The sequence below is a fragment of the Manis javanica genome, chromosome X (assembly GCF_040802235.1).
Source record: "Manis javanica isolate MJ-LG chromosome X, MJ_LKY, whole genome shotgun sequence".
NCBI classification, from domain to species: Eukaryota; Metazoa; Chordata; class Mammalia; order Pholidota; family Manidae; genus Manis; species Manis javanica.
Window position 1 is genome coordinate 65,848,920 of NC_133174.1, and position 22,540 is coordinate 65,871,459.

The 22,540-nt window shown below is 41.2% G+C and overlaps 1 long non-coding RNA gene across 3 annotated transcripts in view; it reads right to left on the reverse strand.

Moving 5' to 3' along the window:
- The window catches only part of LOC118969538 (uncharacterized), a 58,915-nt gene extending 36,762 nt beyond the window's left edge, over positions 1 to 22,153 (reverse strand). Inside the window, exons 1-4 of one of the 3 annotated variants that reach the window (XR_012127335.1) lie at positions 21,568 to 22,153; positions 18,175 to 18,406; positions 9,165 to 9,405; positions 5,734 to 5,807 (exon numbers count right to left, since the gene is read on the reverse strand). This is a non-coding gene — a long non-coding RNA (uncharacterized lncRNA). Of the gene's footprint in view, positions 1 to 5,733; positions 5,808 to 9,164; positions 9,406 to 16,275; positions 17,778 to 18,174; positions 18,407 to 21,331; positions 21,517 to 21,567 lie in introns of those variants that run through there. The other 2 variants (XR_012127336.1, XR_012127334.1) reach the window with 2 other exon arrangements.
- Between the last annotated feature and the right edge of the window lie 387 nt (positions 22,154 to 22,540).

Consider the following 22,540-nt stretch of genomic DNA (forward strand, 5'->3'; position numbering starts at 1 on the left):
TTCAGGCAAACAACAAAGAGAAGAAAGCAGGTGTTCCAATTCTGGTATCAGACAAGACAGAATTCAAATAAAGAAAGTAACAAAAGACAAAGAAGGACATTACATAATGATAAAGGGCTCAGTCCAACAAGAGGATATAACCATTATAAATATATATGCACCCAATACAGGAGCACCAATATACCTGAAACAAATATTAACAGAACTAAAGAAGGAAATAGAATGCAATGCATTCATTCTAGGAGACTTCAACACACCACTCACTCCAAAGGACAGATCCACCAGACAGAAAATAAGTAAGGACGCAGAGGCACTGAACAACACACAAGAACAGATGGACCTAATAGACATCTACAGAACTCTACATCCAAAAGCAACAGGATACACATTCTTCTCAAGTGCACATGGAACATTCTCCAGAATAGACCACATACTAGGTCACAAAAAGAGCCTCAATAAATTCCAAAAGATTGAAATCCTACCAACCAACTTTTCAGACCACAAAGGCAAAAAACTAGAAATAAACTGTACAAAGAAAGCAAAAAGTCTCACAAACACATGGAGGCTTAACAACATGCTCCTAAATAATCAATGGATCAATGACCAAATCAAAATGGAGATCCAGCAATATATGGAAACAAAAGACAGCAACAACACTAAGCCCCAACTACAGTGGGACACAGCAAAAGCAGTCTTAAGAGGAAAGTATATAGCAATCCAGGCATATTTAAAAAAGGAAGAACAATACAAAATAAATGGGCTAATGTCACAATTATCGAAATTGGAAAAAGAAGAACAACTGAGGCCTAAGGTCAGCAGAAGGAGAGACATAATAAAGATCAGAGAAGAAATAAATAAAATAGAGAAGAATAAAACAATAGCAAAAATCAATGAAACCAAGAGCTGGTTCTTCGAGAAAATAAACAAAATAGATAAGCCTCTAGCCAGACTTATTAAGAGGAAAAGAGAGTCAACGCAAATCAACAGTATCAGAAACAAGAAAGGAAAAATCACGACGGACCGCACAGAAATACAAAGAATTATTAGTGAGTACTATGTAAACCTGTATGCTAACAAGCTGGAAAACCTAGGAGAAATGGACAACTTCTTAGAAAAATATAACCTTCCAAGACTGACTCAGAAAGAAACAGAAAATCTAAACAGACCAATTACCAGCAATGAAATTGAAGTGGTAATAAAAAACTACCAAAGAACAAAACCCCCAGGCCAGATGGATTCACCTCAGAATTTTATCATACATACAGGGAAGGCATAATACCCATTCTCCTTAAAGTTTTCCAAAAAATAGAAGAAGAGGGGATACTCCCAAGCTAATTCTATGAAGCTAACATCACCCTAATACCAAAACCAGGCAAAGACGCCAGCAAAAAAGAAAACTACAGACCAATATCCCTGATGAACGTAGATGCAAAAATACTCAACAAAATATTAGCAAACAGAATTCAAAAATACATCAAAAGGATCATACACCTTGATCAAGTGGGATTCATCCCAGGGATGCAAGGATGGTACAACATTCGAAAGTCCATCATCCTCATCTACCACATCAACAAAAAGAAAGTCAAAAACCACATGATCATCTCCATAGATGCTGAAAAAGCATTTGACAAAGTTCAACATCCTTTCATGATAAAAACTCTCAGCAAAATGGGAATAGAGGGCAAGTACCTTAACATAATAAAGGCCATATATGATAAACCCACAGCCAGCATTATATTGAACAGCGAGAAGCTGAAAGAATTTCCTCTGAGATCAGGAACTAGACAGGGATGCCCACTCTCCCCACTGTTATTTAACATAGTACTGTAGGTCCTAGCCACAGCAATTAGACAAAACAAAGAAATACAAGGAATCCAGATTGGTAAAGAAGAAGTTAAACTGTAACTATTTGCAGATGACATGATACTATACATAAAAAACCCTAAAGACTCCACCCCAAAACTACTAGAACTGATATCGGAATACAGCAAAGTTACAGGATACAAAATCAACACACAGAAATCTGTGGCTTTCCTGTACACTAACAATGAACCAACAGAAAAAATATCAGGAAAACAACTCCATTCACAATTGCATCAAAAAAAATAAAATACCTAGGAATAAACCTAACCAAAGAAGTGAAAGACTTATACTCTGAAAACTACAAGTCACTCTTAAGAGAAATTAAAGGGGACACTAACAGATGGAAACACATCCCATGCTCGTGGCTAGGAAGAATTAATATCGTTAAAATGGCCATCCTGCCCAAAGCAATATACAGATTTGATGCAATCCCTATGAAACTACCAGCAACATTCTTCAATGAACTGGAACAAATAATTCAAAAATTCATATGGAAACACCAAAGACCCCGAATAGCCAAAGCAATCCTGAGAAAGAAGAATAAAGTAGGGGGGATCTCACTCCCCAACTTCAAACGCTACTATAAAGCCATAGTAATCAAGACAATTTGGTACTGGCATAAGAACAGAGCCACAGACCAATGGAACAGACTAGAGAATCCAGACATTAACCCAGACATATATGGTCAATTAATATTTGATAAAGGAGCCATGGACATACAATGGCAAAATAACAGTCTCTTCAACAGATGGTGCTGGCAAAACTGGACAGCTTCATGTAGGAGAATGAAACTGGAGCATTGTCTAACCCCATATACAAAAGAAAACTCAAAATGGATCAAAGGCCTGAATGTAAGTCATGAAACCATTAAACTCTTGGAAAAAAACATAGGCAAAAACCTCTTAAACATAAACATGAATGACCTCTTCTTGTACATATCTCCCTGGGCAAGGAAAACAACAGCAAAAATGAACAAGTGGGACTACATTAAGCTGAAAAGCTTCTGTACAGCGAAGGACACCATCAATAGAACAAAAAGGAACCCTACAGTATGGGAGAATATATTTGAAAATGACACATCCGATAAAGGGTTGACATCCAAAATATATAAAGAGCTGATGCCCCTCAACAAACATAAAGCAAATAATCCAATTAAAAAATGGGCAGAGGAGCTGAACAGACAGTTCTCCAAAGAAGAAATTCAGGTGACCAACAGACACATGAAAAGATGCTCCACATCGCTAGTTATCAGAGAAATGCAAATTAAAACCACAATGAGATATCACCTCACACCAGTAAGGATGGCCACCATCCAAAAGACAAACAACAACAAATGTTGGCGACATTGTGGAGAAAGGGGAACCCTCCTACACTGTTGGTGGGAATGTAAATTAGTTCAGCCATTGTGGAAAGCAGTATGGAGGTTTCTCAAAATGCTCAAAATAGACTTACCATTTGACCCAGGAATTCCACTTTTAGGAATTTACCCTAAGGATGCAGCACTCCAGTTTGAGAAAGACAGATGCACCTCTATGTTTATCGCAGCACTATTTACAATAACCAAGAAAAGGAAGCAACCTAAGTGTCCATCAGCAGATGAATGGATAAAGAAGATGTGGTACATATACACAATGGAATATTATTCAGCCATAAGAGGGAAACAAATCCTACCATTTGCAACAACATGGATGGAGCTAGAGGGTATTATGCTCAGTGAAATAAGCCACACAGAGAAAAACAAATATCAAATGATTTCACTCATCTGTGGAGTATAAGAACAAAAGAAAAAGTGAAGGAACAAAACAGCAGCAGAATCACAGAACTCAAGAATGGACTAACAGGTACCAAAGGGAGAGGGACTAGGGAGGATGGGTGGGTAGGGAGGGATAAGGGGGGAAGAAGAAAAAGGGGGGTATTAAGATTAGCATGCATGGGTGTGTGGGAGAAAGGGGAAGGCTGTACAACACAGAGAAGACAAGTAGTGATTCTACAACATTTTGCTATGCTGATGGACAGTGACTGTAAACGGGTTTATAGGGGGGACCTGGTTGTACAGAGGATCAAAGCTTAAGTTGGCTACCCCGAAAATGAACTAAGATATGATATGAAAAATCAATTCCAACATCAGCACTCTCGGGAAGACTCATGCCAGAAGATGATCATCAAAAAACCCCAACAAAGATCCATGTGCTACTACAGGTGTAGATGCACTCATCCCACCAGTTCCTGGACTTGCCATGGGAATGAAGAAGGAGATATATAAGCTGGCCTGTGCATACAGTAAAACAACAAATTTGACTGGATCTATACTGTTGTAACTCAACCAAGAATTAGGAGAAGTGCAAATTGTAGCACTCCAAAATCTTACTACTGCAGACTATTTACTGTCAAAAGAACATATGGGATGTGAACAGTCCCCAGTAAGTGACTGTTTTAATTTGTCTGATTTCTCTCAGACTGTTCAAGTTCAGTTGGACAACATCCACCATATCATAGATAAATTTTCACAAATGCCTAAGGTGCCTAACTGGTTTTCTTGGTTTCACTGGAGATGGCTGGTAATTATAGGTATGCTTTGGTTATGTAACTGTACTCCTATTATGTTAATGTGTGTGCGCAATTTAGTTAGTAGTTTAAAACCTATACATGCTTATGTTACTCTACAAGAAGATATGTCAAAGAAATAATCAATCTTCCCATGTTTTCTTCTGCCTGCTACTTCTATAGCTTTTCTTCTTCCTTCCTAATTACAACCCTTAAATAGAATTTGAGCCTCATATCGAATTTACCGTGTATCATAATTCTTCCAAGTGGTAAAGATACCTCAAGACAAATGCTGGGCATAGAAGCCACAGGGCATAAATATGCAAAGAAGTAAAAAACTTACCTTTTCAAACTATAAGGCTTCTCTCTCACTTACCAACTTTACATTTCCCTGTATGGCCCCAGAAGATGACTGGTTAGCCAGAGACGGGTAAGATTCCTCAAGGGAGGAACAACCTAAGACAGGCACAGTCGCAGGGGGGCCATCAGGTGAGAACTTGGGGATCAACAGAGGTGAGGCTTAGAACCTCTGCCCCCCTGTTCTGAGAGAAATCTGCTGCATCCGTGGATGTTTTATTGCCCTTGTCTAGCCTGGATTAACACATAGTCTACATGCACACACCTGATCATCTACATTTACTCTCTTACAACACTAAACTATGTTTTCTACCTTTATCTTGCATCTACCTACCACTTCAGCATTTTATTAAAAATAATAATAATAAATAGAGAAATGTGGTATCCACATATAAATCAAGTATAAGAATCAAACGAATGTTCATATTTGGACTGATTGTTTATTCTTCATAATGCGTGATCAAAACTGAAAGTTTCTGTGATGACTGCCTTTGTACTGTTCACCATGTAAGTTATTCACTATGTAAGAATTTGTTCTCCATGTAAGAACTTGTTCGTTATGCTTCAGAAGATTGGAGACTGATGAAAATTAGGCTTGGAGTGGATTAATGATTGTGCATTGAGCATTGACTCCCCTATACAGAATTTTATTGTTGTTAACAACCATTTGATCAATAAATAGGAGAGATGCCCTCACAAAAAAAAAAAGAAGTACACACTTCCAATTGTAAAGTAAATAAGTAACCGGGATGTAATTTATAGCACAAGGAATATAGTCAAAATATTGTAACAACTTGGTATGGTGATAGCTGGTACCTAGAATTATCATGTATATAAATGTTGAATCACTGTGTTGTACACCTGAAACTAATGTAATACTGTGTGTCAACTACCCTTCAATAAAAAATAATTATCTACAAAAAAAAAAAGAATAGTAAAAGAAAGATGCTGGTTGCAACCAGTACTCACCATTCAATGTCAGATCCCAGATGAGCCTCCAAAGGATGTTACCAGCTGAGATGCTGTTTTTCCCAGTATTGTGTCTAGGAGGTGATAAATAATGAAGCCAACAGACACAAGTATGGAGCAACCAGCACAGCTTTTAATGAGGAGTGGAAAGAAGAGCGCTCCCACTAATCAGGTTGGGCCCCATGGGAGGAAGCCATCTGAGATGCAGTTTCTAGAGATTATAATCCCTGGAAAGGAGGAAATTCATGTGCTTGTCCAGGATTTGTTGTTATGTTTGGGCTGGGACGTCCATATGGTTGCCTGAGACTTGTTTCTAGGGCTGTCCTGAAATCAGAAGCCTGCTTGTTTCTTGGGGTGGCTGTTCTTGGAAGTTGTTTCTCATGCATTCTACTTGGTCAGCTGACCACAACGTCTGATGTCAGCCCCTTGCTTGGTTGATCACCACCAAGACAGCATGTCCTGTTCTATCCACTCCACCAGTTACTTCCTGCCACACTGGGAGTTAGAAGTTTAAAATATGAATTTGGTGGGGGATATTGTTGAGCCCCTAACAGTAATATATGTGACAGAATCAAAATTTGTTGTGAGGTATAAGATGTGAGGAGGGATGGGAGGGAAGAATTAAAAAGTTTATGAGGAACTTTTGGGTATGATAGATATGTTTATTATTTTGATTATCATAATGGTTGCACAGCTTTATACTATATGTCAAAATGTATCTATACCTTTCAAATATGTGTTTATCATATGTTATTATAGCTCAAAAAGCTGTTAAAATATACATCAAACTAAAAACAAAATGAATGTGTTGAATGACTGGAAATAAGAAAATCTATATACTGGTTTCTGGCTTGAGTTTATGGATGGTGACTGCTATCTCATAAAAAAAAAGGCTGAAAAAAGATCAGTTTGGAATGGAAAAGGAAGATGATGAATTCAGATTTGGCCTTGACTCTGTTTAGGTATTTTGTGGAACACACATTTGAGATATCCAACAGATAGTAGTTTAGTAGGTCAGGAATTTAGGAGTTAACTCTTGGCTGAGTATAGGAGCTAGTTGTATGTTGGTGGTAGTTAAAGCCATAGCATAAACGGGATCACCTAAAGTGAGATCCAAGTATAAAATAATGAAGGCCAAGGACAAAACCTTAAAGAACAATAATATTTAATGGATGTGCATGGAAAGAAGAGTCATCAAAGGAGACAGAAGCCTTTTTAGAGTGTGCAGCAGAGAACCAGGAAGAAAGATGTCTTGGAAATTGAAGTAATCATTGCCAGGAGGACAGTGTGAGTATGTGTTAATTACCATATGGAGATCTTATGTGATGTTGAAAAATGTACAGTAATTGTTCCAAATGCTAAAACTAGTCAGATAAATGTGGGTTACCATGATTCCTGCCTTAATGAATTTTGTAAGTGAATTAAGAATAGACAAAACATACACAAAACATTCCATAAGTTCAGAGTGGACTGCATAGGTATGCTAGGAAGTTTTGACAAGAAATGAGACATGTGCATACTTTTATATTTACTGCAAATATATTTTGAATATACACACACTCACACAAATACTAAAACCCTATTAGATCCGGAAGGTATGTAAAAGATCATTTGGATTCTGCCTCTGCTTCTGGGTCATTTCTTAAATATTGCAGGGTCTTATTTTTATCCTGTCCTCAGATATGTAGTGACCTAAAGATTTTACCAGCTCTCAAGTCAGTTTTTAAAGCAAAAAGTAGAAGTAAGTTTAGGTCGAGTTATTGGAAAACATGGACAGGATGTTGAAACTCAGGATGTGGAGCCAAAATGGAGTTGAGAACTGGCTAGGATTAGCTATCAGATTAACAGAGAAGGATGACAAATTGAGGTTTGATAAGTTTAAGAGTCAGTCTGTGGGCAAGTTTGTGATCCAAGCTAACAGGAAGCTTAACAAGGGACCTTTGAGCAGTTGGTGATGAGTCTAGATAAGTGTCTGTGGATGTTATCTTGCTGTAGCAGTGGTGGCATTCCACTGCCAATCTTAAAGGTACAGTTTTCTGAATTTTGCCCATTTCATAGACTCTTTCTATATCCACTGAGGTAAGACCTGAACTCTGTGAAGATTGCAAGGGTGAAAGTCTCCTATGATGATGAGGCTGCAAAGGTCGCTCCTCTCAATTAAATACATACTATTAATCTGTCCTAGTGCCTGCAGGAAATCCTTCTGTCTCCAATGAAAAAAATAGAGCCAAACAGTGCCAACTGTTCACTGGGATCCTGTTTGTTTGGAAAGAGGTGGTTTCCTTCTAGGAATGGAAGGTGCCAAAAACTAGAAGGCACCTAGGTCAATAAAGTTAGCTATATGTAAGGGTCCCAGGAAAGCAATAATCTTGACAAGCAGAAAAAAACACAGGTAGCATGAAGTACCTGGAGTCCTGGGGTAGGACAGGGCTTCCTATTACCCATCCTCCAAATAGTTTCTAATCAGTTTTATCAGCAATGTTCCCCACTGGAGGGCTTACTTAGGAAGGTTTCAAAATGCTTGTTTTGGCTTTGGAAAAGAAACACTCTTGGGCCAAGATCTGTACTTAGGAAGTCAGAGTCATGGTGCAATTAAAATCATGTTCCAACTCATTAAAGGAATAACTGAGCAGCTGTAACTCTGGGGGGAAAATCCCTGGGCAAAATACTTCTAAAACCAAAATCAGTTAAAGGGAGAAATAAAGTTAAGAACCCTTTAATTTCTTATATGCAGTCATCCCTGTCTCCCTCTTGACCCAGCTGCAGCAGAAGAGAAAGGGAACTCCACCCAACCTCTCTGACCCATGCTCTTGTAATTACCTATTGATATGTAGATGAACTACTTCACCCCTTGGAAACACCTATTGATATACAAATGCACTAAAGCCAGGCAAGAGAGTCTGGAAATATTACAATTTTACCACAGCCCACCCCTCAAGATCTCGTCTTACAATCTACACATTTCCCATCTTCCACAAAAGGCCCTGTGAGAAAACCAGAGCATTGTAATCAGACTAATAATATAAAATCATGATAATCCTCAACCAGGAGGATTCAGCTAAATTCAAAGTTCTATGCAGATTAAGTTCATAGCTCGCCTATTCCATAGGCAGGCAGTAGCTGAACAAGTATGGACTTCAGAGCAATCATCATGTGGCAGTGCACATCCAGGCTACAAGGACTGTAGAAGAAAATGACCTTATGGGTGGGTGATAAGATACATGTTTGATGAAACCAGCATAGGCAAATCTTGTCCATCAGGTAGGATGCATACAAGAGAGTGGTCCTGTGATAGAACAGTGGCAGAAATGGGATCTCATCCTGGTCTAGTATACCAGAATTTCAATGCCCCCCCCCCCGTGGGAGTTACAGATGGGTCAATATATAGGGCTACAAGGCATGCACTAGACGTAAAGGAAAGATGCTCTTACCTCCTGGATGTTTTGGGTACACTACCATGATCTTTGTGGGCCAGTCTGCTGTTACTCTTTTACTACACATGAAGCCAGCTTCCAGTCCTTTTCCCCAAGGTGCCAGAGGGGCCAGCCATTGCTGTTCCATGTATCAAAATGTCCAGGGCCAAGTCCATCCAACAGTGCCTCCAGGGTTTAACACAGTTGCAGCTGGCATCAGGATGTTGTTCTGCTGGCCATATCCTGGCTTCAATAACTCCTGTTTGGTTTACAAATACAGTTGTATAGGAGAGGCAGCAAGGTGTGTTAGCATATCCACAGGGCTCAAGGCTCCTTTTCAGGCCTTCTCATTCAAATGCTACAGCACTGTCCATGAGCAAACTGACTAGCCATGTCTGTTGGTGTCTGACTTTAGGCCAGATTTCAACACACCATTGTGAGACAGGGACAGTGGGTGTAGTCAGAGTAGGGTGAGGGCCCCTGGGAAAAGCATGGAAGAATATTTACAGTCAGAGCAATGTAACAATGGGCAAATAAGTCCCTACTGAAACTATGTGCTAAGCATTATGCAAAGTCAAGGTCACACTAGTTCTCTAGGGTAAAGATACAGACATCTTCAGTGAAATCAATTAAAGGTCAAAAGGCCAGGAGCAACTTGGCCTGGAATATTTGAGTGTTCTGCAAGGGTATCAGCCTAACCCGTGACACTGCTGTCAGCCCTAGCAATCAGACTATGACACAGCCCACCTTGAGGACAGGGCAGGTGGTACAAGTCCACATTCCTAAGGCTTTTTTTGATGTCCTCAAAAAATCCTCCACTGCCTATAAAACCCCTAGACAACGCATTATCATGGGCTCTCTTGTCCCCTCCTGGAGTGAACCAGGAGCTCTATTCTCTCACTTTATTTCTAAATAAAAGCCTGTACCTTGCTCTCCTACCTTGAGTGTTTGTGAAGCTCATTCTTCGGCTTCATGAACAAGAACCCCGGCATCAATTGTAGCTCTCTACCATTCCCACGCAGCAGTGTTATATGGTACATGAAACTTCCATGCTATTCCTAATTGTTGCACCATCCTTGTAATGCATGCCCAGTAAAGTGGGTACCTTGATCACACTCAATCACATGTGGCCAGCCATAGGCTGCAAAGAGATGCCCTAGGTCCCTCTTGGTGGTTTGCTGATTACCACGATGCTCAGGAAAAGCAACAAATAGGACAGTAGCCATATACATACAAGTCATGGCATACTGATATCCTTCTGATATGGGCAGAAGACCTATATAGTCTACCTGACACCTGACAAAGGGTATTAGCCCCTTTACAATTGTCCCGTGTTGCTGTGGGAGTCAGTGTAAGTCCCTCTTAGAGAACACAAGCACTCACTCTGGGCTCTGCTGACTTCTTCAAAGGTCAATGACAAGCCCCACTGACGGGCTTCAGCCCACATTGTCTTTTGCCTTACATACAACAAATGCTGATATAACCATTGGGCTACATCAGAGGCAGGCTTTTGTTCTAGCCAATGCACCTGGGCCAGTGTGTCTGCTTCATCATTCCCTGGAGATGCCAAAGGCAAATGGCCAGTCACATGTTATACGGTAACTGTCTTAGTCTGACCAGAGGCCCATAGAAATTGTGACAACTCAACCCCAAAGGGTCCAGTGACCACCCATCCAGTTGGCATGGTACCATGTCTGTAGCCACAGGGTCAAGCTCCAATAGACAGCCCAGCTGTCAGTACAGACAACTATAGGGGAGCACTCCTGGGTGATCATGAGCCATACTGCCCACAACTCAGCCCACTGGCTGCTCTTCCCCTCTCCATCCTCCATCCATATTGTCTCAGTCTTAGGATGGAAAGCCACAGCCCTCCACTTTGGAGGCTGCCTATGATTGGAGCCATCTGTATACCAAGAATCTTCAGGTATAGGGGTTGTTCCCACCTGATAAGGACTCTTGGCTACTGATGGCTCAAAAGCAATTTCTTCCTGCTTTCCACTGGTATGCATCACTGGCCCCAATAAGTGCTGTAACTCTCCACTATAGAAGCTAGTAGAAAGGGTGCTACACTGCTGTAAATATGTGCCCCATTTGGTCACTGTAGGCATCTGTGCCACACCACTCGGCCTTTGAGTCCAGTCTCATACCCACCCCCCAAAGGAATAGGTGGTTACTACCTTGGTTGGAGCTGTTCCAGTGATGGGCTTCATAGCCAGAAAGGTGTGGTACACAGTAGCCAGTTGCTTCTCTATCAAGATATACCAGACCTCTGCTCCTTTCCATAGTTGTGACCAGAATCCAATGGGTTGGTGTGTCCGTTCAAGCTGCTGCTAAAGACCCCATCCATAACCATCCTTGGTTACATGAATATCCAGCTCACAGGGCCTTGATGAGTCCATTACACTTAAGGCCTGCACAGCCTTAACTGCTTGCTTGCAGCTGTAAAATCAGCTGCACATGTCTCATCCCAGTCTCACCTGATGCCCTTTCATACCAATCGGTATAAGGGCTTCAGAATTTGGGCCAAATGCAGGATAAACACTCTTCAGTAGCCCAAAAGACCCAAAAACTCTTGTAATACTGCCACAGTGGTAGGGGTGGGGAAAGCCTGGACCTTGTCTATGACTACTTTGGGAATAACTTAAGTGTTACCTGATTAGAGAACCCTCAAGAATTTTACAAACAAACCAGGTCCCTGAACCTTGATGCTGTTCATAGCCCATCCTTTCTCCTGTAGATATTTCAGCAGTCTACAAATTGCCCTTTCTAAATCTTCAAGAGAATCAGGTATGAGCATAATATCATCAAAGTAGTAATACAACCGCACTGTTTGTGGCTTCTTTGATGTGGCCAAGTCCTGGGCTACAAGTCTGACGAATGGTGGAACTATGGAGGTATCCCTGTGGAAGAACAGTGAGTGTCCACTGCTGGCCTTCCCACGTGTAGGCAAACTGTTCCTGACTTTCCTGTACTATGTCAATAGAGGAGAAAGCATTAGCAAGATCTACAACATAATTATGCATCCCTAATTCTTGACTTAGTGCGTCCATAAGGGCTTCTGTGGAGAGGACAGCAGCATGCAAAGGGGGTGTGACTTTGTTCAATTCCCTATAGTCCACAGTCATATGCCAGAAGCTGCCTGGCTTTTTCACTAGCTACACTGGGGAATTAAAATGACTATGAGTGGTCTTTATGATGCCCACCCTCTCCAACTCCTCTAGAGTTTCTCCAATTTCCTTGTGCCCGCAAGGCAATTTATACTGTTTAGTATTTGTCACTTACCTAGGTACAGGCAGAGCTACAGGTGGGTGCTTAGTATGTCCCCTAAAACTGCCTTCACCACATGTACCCTCAGTCTGAACTCACTTGCAGTGGTATGTAACCACAGGCCCTGCAGAATATCCACCCCCAAAACATATTCAGGCATGGTTGAAATGTACACAGTATACTCCTTTGGGGATAAATGGCTATCCCCAATGGGACTTGGGTTTTCTTCACTCTAATTGCCCTACCCCATAGCCATCTATCACAGCAGGGGTCCCAGCAAAATGCACAGGCTTGCCATAAATCAAAGAACATTCAGCTCCTGTGTCCATCAGCACCAGAACACATTGTATTCTCAGGGGACCAATGAATTGCCAATTCTACATGTGGTATCTGGTTCCCCACAAGGTCTCTGGCCTTCGCCCCCTTCTCAGTCAGACCACAATGCCCAATTATCCTCCTGTGTGGGTTAAGGTCCCAAGTAGAGACTGTGTACAGTCCCCAGGAAGTCAGGGACACAGGACAGATGTTGCTTTGCCTCAAGCTTCTGTGTCCTGGACATCAGCACCTGGAACTGCTGCTCTGGCTTTAATTGGTGCCACAGTTCTAAAAGATCCTATTGGGCTGCCCATTGAGTGTTTCTTTCACTACCCCTGCTTTTATCAAACCAACCCACATCTGGGTCCTCAAGACCTTCACAGGTCCTTTTGCATCTCCCCTTTCAGTCATAGCCTGTACTTCCTTCTGGGCTCTTATTGTTTCAACCTCCCCCAGAACTGCTAAAGTATGAGTAGCCTCACTTATGGGTTGCCCTCTGTGGGGGGCAAGAATAGTCACTAAAGACCCAGACAGAGATGGGGGAGCTGTATGGAGCACGAGATTTTTCATTCCTATGGTGAAAAACTCCTCATCAGGGCCCTGGGCATCCATATATAGGTGATATTATAGATGCCCAATTCCTACAACACCTGTTGGAGCTCCCGTAACATGTTTTCCAGCTAGTGGGTAAGTATGGTAAATCACCCTGATTAGTCCAAACTGTCCATATGGCTGCTGTCAGCCAATCCAGAAGCACCAGATGCCCTGAGGTGTAATGGGCACTTTGCAGTGCTGCTAGAGAGAAGGGTGAGTCATCAGGGGAGCCAGTGTACTCATTTCAGAACCTGACATAACAATGCTTTCCACCCACATATCTCAGAGATGCAAAAGCCATGTAGGCAGAGGTTTTGATGATTTCTGCCAATACCGGATGCTCATGTTCACCCACTCATCCTGAGTATAGGGGCTGAGCACTGTGTGCTGCACAATCTGGGGAAGGGGTGTCTCCTTCCCCTCAGGAGCTCGCGGTTGTGGTGTTTACACTTTCTTAATTACAACTTGGCAGGCGTTTAATACAGGAGAGGCCAGTGCCTCAGGCAGTGGCCTCGGCAACAGATCAGCCCTTGGCCCCACTCCCTCATCCTCTCCAACATCTCTTCTAAGGACACCTCCTCCCCCATCTCTATAGCTGAAGGCACTGCTCTTTTCTACCCTTCCCCCATGACCTTTTGCAACATGGACTCTCCTGCTGTCTCCCCCCTCGCTGCTGAGGAATTTTCCAGGGCATGATCCCTCTTCTCAATAACTGTCTGTTTTCCTCAAGGGCATCCCACAGGCCATCACCCAGCTGTTCCAAGTGATGCTGAGGTGTATCTCTTTCCTGCTGAAGTCTTTCTCTCTCTTCGATAATTCTCTCTTTCTGCTCAGTAACACTTTCCACTATCTCAATGAAAAGATATCCTACAATACCAGCTGCTACATGGCCACTCAGGGCCTCTAAGCAATCTTCTATTTGATGGAGGACTAATTCTGCAGCTTCCCACTCTTCACCAGTTCTGGGGAAGGCCCCACCCCTCTAGGAGGTGCTTTACCCAGACTAATTCCCCACTAGGGTCTCCCCATTTGGAAACCCCACATATAGGTGGTTCCAAAATAAAGCTCACTCTCTACCACTGCAGCCACTGGGGCTTCCCCATCATCCCTAGGGGCAGCCTGCCAAAGGGTCACACCCATTTATACAGATTTCAAGCTCCGAGTCCTGCTGACTACTGCCAGATGTAACTTCAGGGGGAAAATCCCGGGGCAAAATGCCTCTATAACCAAAATCAGTCAGAGGGAGAAATAAAGTTAAGAAACCCTTTTATTTCTTACAGGCAGTCATCCTTGTCTCTCTAATGACCAGACTGAAACAGAGAGAGTTCTACACAAACTCTCCTATCCAGATAAGCCCTCACATGCCCTTGTAATTAACTATTGATATGTAGATGGACTAATGCTCTCCACCTCTTGGAAGCACCTATTGATATGCAGATGCACTAAAGCCAGGCAAGAGATTCTGGAAATATTACAATTTTACCCACAGTGGTGTATAATTGTAAGGCAACTCAGAACAAGGGGATCCTGGATGGCTTTCCCCATATTTGTCCCAATTTAGGCTGTATATAAACAATAGAGTTGCATTAGCTGGATGCAAATGTCACAGCCCAAGTATTCCATGTATGTCTCCAGTCAAAATCCTGAGCAAGGTAGAAACAGTGAAACAGCAAAAATTAAAACTGGAGAGTCTCAATAGTGTCTTGCATCTTGAATCCCAGTACATGGGAATTGGGGGTATGGAACCTACAACAACAGATCCCAGTGATGATGTTTAATATTATAGAAACAGAAACAGGCTTAATTTTGGAGGGTATGTGTTGTAAAAGTTCAAAGCACTGAGTGACACATTCAAAGATCTCCAAGTCTATAGAAGCATAGATAATAAGGATGTACAAGAGGAATGATTGCTATTTTCAATTATTAAAAAACAAAATTCAATGAAGTGAATTTGAAGATCTAATTGCTTTTATTAACTGATTCATGAATCAGGCAGCATCCCACCTAGGAAGTAGAGAAATGCTCTGAGGAGTTGTAAAAAATGGAAGATTTTTATGAACAAGACGGTGGGGCAAAAAGTTATTAGCAAGAGATTAGGGATTGTTTCAAGATCACCCTCCTTTAGGACCAGTAGGGAGTATCTTATGCAGATTACTTTACTAGCATGTTATAGATTGATTGGTTTAAAATCCCACTTCTGGGAAAGCCTGAAACTGCAATTAGGTTGGGCATTAAGCCCCAGTTTGGTGACTTGGCCTAGGAGAAGTGACCCCATGTTGGGCCTGTGTTTTTCTTTTTAACACGATCCAGGGACATGATTTGACAGTGGTGGTGATGACAGGGTTCTTGTTCATGGAGTCAAAGAATGAACTTCACAAACACTCAAGGTAGTAGAGCAAGGGCGAGGCTTTTACTTAGAGGACAGAGATCCTGGTTCATGCTGGGAAGGGACAAGAGAGTCTGTAGTTGTGCATTGTCTAGGGGATTTATAGGCAGATGAAGATTTTTAGGAATGTCATAAAGGGCTAGGGGTGTGGACTTGTTAAGTGATCTTAGAATGTTTATCCTTATTGAGACACTAAGTCTCTTTTCTCATCAGTCCTCCAGGCAATTCTGCAAAATTAACATAAGAAATTTACTGAATATTCCTCCCCAGAATAGCAGCTTCTTGATCTGGGAGCATATCAATCAAGACTGCCTTTCCTGCCCTCAAGGTGGACTGAGTTATTGTTTGTTTACTAAATACTTTGTTCAGAACCATACTTCTTAACTTCTTGGGTTTTAAAAGGCAATCTTATCTTTAAGATGGAATCCTTCTTGCATTTCCTACGCTGTTTATGACTGGGCTTGCTTGCCAAATTAATTGCCCAGGTTGAAAATTACTTGATTAGGTCTTGTTGGATTCCCCTGAGGAAGGCGCCGCCCCAAATCACTCACCAAAGACGTTTCTTGATGTAACAAGCAAGAGGAATTTATTCAGAAGCCAACTAGCTGGGGTCCAAGTCAGCCCGATGCAGCGGGTCTCAACGAGGACCCCAAGCACTTCTAACTAAGGGGTTATATAGGATTTGCGAGGCATTCAGCCCTAAAGGATTACCATGGTTACAGATTAGATAACAATTCTACAAAGGCAGTAATTTTTCAAACCTATGATTTCTGGGTTGGTGCCACGTCCTGGGGGTGTAGCAAGATAGGATCATTCTCTTACTGCTAGGGTGATTTAGCAAGGTAGGGTCGGCATTTATGATTAACTAGAGAGGTTAGTGCTGCCAGCAGTCATGATTGATTAACTTGTTTTTCCAGAGGAGTTACCTGGTTTCAGTTGTTCCCTCTGAGTCATATATCAGAATGGCTTTTTGGGCTTCAAGATGGCCACTCTTAGGCTAACTTATTTCTCAGGGAGGTTGGGGTCCTACATTCCCCACTTCTTTTTCTGAACATTCTAATCATGGAATGTTGGTTTCTTCTTGTTGTGTGAGGGTATGATACTGTTGTCTCAGCATTAGCACCTGCACAGCACTTACTCTTTCTCTAATAAAGGTTATTACTCGATTTAAAATGCAGGGACCTAAGGTGAGGAGCAATATTAAAATAAGCAGGGGTCCTGCCAAAGTGGATATTAGAGTTGTAAGCCATGGGGATCTAGAAAACCAGGATTCAAACAGGCTCTGGTTAGCTTCTCGTTCTCGCTTTCGCTGATCTAATCTTTCTCTTAATTTAGACATTGAGTCTCTTACTACTCCAGTATGGTCTGCATAGAAGCAGCACTCTTCCTTTACAGCTGCACACAATCCACTTTCTTTTAGAAATAGTAAATCTAACCCTCGTCTATTTTGCAGCACTACTTCAGAGAGAGAGGTTAGGGACTTTTCAAGTTTAGAAATAGACTGTTCTATAGTTCTCAAATCTTCATCGATAGCTATTCTTAGTCCTTCGTAATGTTGGTTTCCTTGTATAATTGCAGCTGCCCCTGGTCCTACTCTGGCTGCGACTCCTACTCTTAGTAATACAGCTAGCTAGAGTGAGTGAGACTGGCTCTCTTTTATACCTTAGTTTAGGTTCTAATTCTGCCACGAATGATAAGTCATCATGATACATTAGTCTGGGTACTAACTGGACCATGATACAGAAATCACGGGAGGAGTTGAAGGCAGAAGTAGAGACACATGGGGTCACTCCAGTGTTACAAGCCCACCATCCCTTGGGAGGAGGGATTAAATACCTGTTTTTACCAGGGAAGGCTATGGGTATGGTCTCATTCTTTCTTCTACAGATAGAGACTCTAGCTGCTGCTAGGGAAAAGGGGCGATGACCGCTCTGGCTGCTTCGTGCTGAGAAGGGGGCACAGTAAAGGGTGCAGCTAGGTCTCCATCACTGGTCAGTTGAGAGGGCTTCAGAAGGCTGGCGCTTCTATTCTGGGTTTCATTTTTATTACTATTTGCAGTTTTGTGGCTTCTAGGCAAGATAAAACAAATTGTGTTATTAGGTTATGTAGCAACATCTGGAGTTAGATTTTTTATTCTGGAAGGAGGCTACATTATTGAAACGATACTTCTCTCTAAAATCACTCTCATTTTTACTAGAAGTAACTAAGTTAAGAAAATAATTAACAGCTGGCTTGATTATTTGCACAGGTGCAGCAAGAAGAGCAATTGATTACACAGGCTCTTTTAAATATGCTTTGCTGGAACTTTTTGTAAGGAATTTCAGATTGAACTTTTAAAGGCCTCTTGAGGCCAGACAGCCAAGCCAGACTTGCCATCAGGCTTTGCCTGCAGTACCTGTAGATTTGGATGAATTCTTCTCTTCTCGAGGTCTCTGCACCTGCCAGGAAGTGACCTTATTTACTCACCTGGTAAGGCTGCTGGGAACTCTGTAAGCAAGGTACCAGGCCAGTTCTTCCAAGGGGTTTTGTTGGCTTTATAAAGTCAATCTTAGTTCTTTAAAGTTGTTCACATCTGAGTCTATGCACATGTCTCTCAGGTACGACATTCCAGTCAAAACCCTGGTAGTATAACCAGTGTTCTTAAGTAGTCTTCTCACAAGGAAAGCAGATTCTTATTGAACTCGTGCAAATAAACATACTGCCATGGAATACAAAAACAGTCACTGAAAGTTTTTAAACTCTGGAGGGATCAAGTAGAGAGAAGGATGTTTCAATTCTGCTCATAAAGATAGTCATTTACTAAACTGTTGTCAGTTTAAGAGAACAAGGTTAAAACACTTTACCAGCAACATTTGAAACAAAAAGACGCAAAATCATTTTCTTTAGTTTATGTAATCTTATGTAACTAATACCTGTTCTGCTGAAATCTAGTTCTTTACCAGTTTAGGGATAATACTATAAATGACAAAAGACTTACAAATGACAATGGTTAAAGATCTGATGAGAGCTTACTGTAAAACAGTTGACATAAGGAAATTCTGATATTTCTGTAATACAAAACATTCAGTAACAAAGTTTAGCATCATTCTCTTTGACAGTGCTTTCCTGGTAAATAAATATATATATATATCAGATAAATAAGCCAAATTAGTCAAATACTTTCTCTAGTGAGAAAAAATTCTTCTGACATGTTCCAGGGGCCCTCTGGAAAATATCAGAGTTAACTAGAGGTAAAAGCACCTTTTTGCATTTAATTTTTTTAGAACTATCATTACACATTTATTGTCTATATACTCAGCACAGTAAACGAGATATCTTAAAAAGTGGGGCAGCAGGGGAGACTGCTGCTGTCAATTTTTAAAGACAACATACAGAAAGTCAAACTAATTCTAGGTTACTAAGCATTCTTGAGAGAATGGTAGCAGATGGTAGATTCTTCTGCTTTCATCTTCAGGAGGGGAAAAAAGCTACAATAAGAATTCATATTTAGCTGAAAGAACTGTCTAAACTCAAGGCAGAGTATAATATCACCAGGCATACAAAAGACCTGTTAGAGATACATACAAAGAATGAATATGGCTATAGTCAAATTCAACTTAAAAGTTTAAGCAGAATCTCAAATTTAAATGTCTCTTTCTTTCACACAGATATTCAGATATGACCAGAAATATGATTTGAGATGAAAGAGATCAGGCATTTTACTTCTTCATTTAGGGACTGAGAAATGATGACCTTTGGCTTATAATCAATAGCTTACAAACAGTGAAAATAATAAGAACATAACTCAGCATAAGTGTCTAAGACCAGATACAAAAAAGCAGAGAAAGTGCTTAAGTTTACAGGTCTTCCCTGAAAGCTTCAAGAATGTTTTACTCTTTAATAGTAGATATAAGCTGCTATGCAAATTCTATTAAAAACTCTAAGATTATTTGCATTAAAAAATATGGAGAGTCCCCCATGTTTTTTTTAAAACCATACAACATATAAATTAAACAAGAAGACCTGGTGGTTCTCAAAAAATCTATTACAACTTTTCTCAAAAGTGGTCACACGTTCGTCTATCTAAACCTTTACAGTGAAACCTGTTTTTCTGGGAGAAACATAATCTTGTCCAGATTCTACAGTTTAATAAATTTTGGTTTGTTAACTAAGTGCATTTAATCAGCTGAAAAAAACTTTGTTACTATTCTGCTTAGGAATTCAATTTTTCAGGCCATGCAATCATTTTTAATAACAAAATATTTCAAAGGCAAATAAAGGTTATACAGTTGTTAACAAACTTTAGCTTTTAGTCCCTTTAACATTACGATTTCATGGCAACTCACTGAGACTTTAAGCATGAGAAACTGCTGTGATCTTTCAACATTAAGAGCAGACTAACAGTTAAAGAAAACTGTTTAACTGGAAACGAGATTTTAATTTTGCTGTGCACTTGATATCAAGACTCACTTGCTTTAATTTACTAGGCACGACTATATCTGTAAGAATATAGTAATTTATTCTTCATTTGCCCCATGGTCCCAAGCACATAAGCCGGTGAGAATTATGCCTGGGCTTGCCTGCGGCTTGACTGGGTTTATCTCACTTTATCTCTAAACATCTTAACCCTCCCCCCAAAGCAACAGGCTGAGCGGATCTTCCACAACAAAAGGCACCAGGCTGTTTTCTCTCTTTGTCTCTCTTTAAATAAATAGCTGTACTTTAGAACAAAGTTACTTTCTTTTACTTTCAACAAAACGAAGTTCCGTTCTTTACACTTTCTCTCATTAAAACATACATCTTCCAGCATAGAGAAATGCCCTATAACTTTAAGCAGTTCTAACCAGAACTCAAAACTATTAGAAACTTCAAGCTCCAGTGAACACTGAGAAGCAGGACACTGCAAACTGTCAAACCAACATTTCCTAGACTGACAAACTTACGAACACATTCTACAATTTCTGCAACCATGAGCTTCACAGCACAATCACCCAGAAAACACAGAGCACATCTTCTCAACTTAACAAAACTCTAAGGCCTTAAGTTACTACAAAGATTCTCAGGCTGCAGGTAGGCATACACACTGCAACACACAATTAAAAAGGTGTTCACTTGCCACACTTATCCAGTTCACCTACCTGCAACAACTATGCTAGCCTACTCACAAGACCCCCACTGAACACTAGACAAAGCCAAGCTTCTAAGCATTCTATTCTTAAAAGATTTAGCAGATAACATGACTCAAATGACTCTAGGTAAACTCAGGCAGCCGACAACTACCAGGACATGCCCGCCTCAGGCAAACTCAAATTAGCATTAATGCTTAACACTTTTTTATCAGGTTTTCTGGAAGTTTTAGAACACTCAATTTTCACAAGCGCTTGTCTTTAAATCAATTTCATTAATACCATCCGGAGGTAGAAAGATATATTCATTTACACACTTAGGGGGTTGTCTGAGTCTGTCCCATTGTCAGTATAACAATTATTAGGCACATGAAAGACACAAAAAACAGAGACACACACAGATTAGACACACAGCGGCCGCTTTTTGTTTTTTCTCAGATTTTCAAACAGAAACCGAAAGGAATCAGAGGGTTGATATTCCTGGTGCCTGAAAATCAACCCTATCTCATCAGATTCACCTTGCCAGAAAAACAGACGGGAGGCTACCAGGCGTCCCTGGCCTCCCAACCTCCCCGAGGCGTCCCCCAGGGTTGCAGCCTGCGGTGCTCCTAGTACGTCTACCGACCGCAGTCTCAACCCGTTTACAGGATCGGGACAGCTGCCAGACAGTGGGTACCCCTTTTCAGAATTCTGACCGGTCTCACTGAAAAACAGAAGACAGAACACAGACAACTCAAGGCGCCACTAATCTTACCTCTTCCTCCAAGAGCGACTTCAGGAGTGAAGCGGGGTGAACGCATGATCCCGGATGAGCCCCCAAATGTTGGATTCCCCTGAGGAAGGCGCCGCCCCAAATCACTCACCAAAGACGTTTCTTGATGCAACAAGCAAGAGGAATTTATTCAGAAGCCAACTAGCTGGGGTCCAAGTCAGCCCGATGCAGCGGGTCTCAACGAGGACCCCAAGCACTTCTAACTAAGGGGTTATATAGGATTTGCGAGGCATTCAGCCCTAAAGGATTACCATGGTTACAGATTAGATAACAATTCTACAAAGGCAGTAATTTTTCAAACCTATGATTTCTGGGTTGGTGCCACGTCCTGGGGGTGTAGCAAGATAGGATCATTCTCTTACTGCTAGGGTGATTTAGCAAGGTAGGGTCGGCATTTATGATTAACTAACCGAGAGGTTAGCGCTGCCAGCAGTCATGATTGATTAACTTGTTTTTCCAGAGGAGTTACCTGGTTTCAGTTGTTCCCTCTGAGTCATATATCAGAATGGCTTTTTGGGCTTCAAGATGGCCACTCTTAGGCTAACTTATTTCTCAGGGAGGTTGGGGTCCTACAGTCTGAAGGAGGAAAAACAGCATATAGGTCTGGGACTTTAGGCATACAATGACATGATTAACATAATAAAAACATGGGCTATACTGAGATACTTTCCTATCTGGGGAATATCCAAACATTCCAGGCCAAGTTACTCCTGGATTTTTGAGCTTTAACTGATCTCACTGAAGATGACTCTAGATAATTAATGTGACTCTGACTTTTCTTAATGTTTAACATGGAGTTTTGGTAGGGGGTTGCTTTGTAATTGTTACATTGCTCTGACTTTAATTATCTTGTCTTGCTTTTTCTGGAGGCCCTCACCCTACTCTGTCTAAACCCACAGTCCCTGTCTCAGTGCAGAGGGATTTGATAGGTCCTGTGTCACCTAGCTAAGAAAGT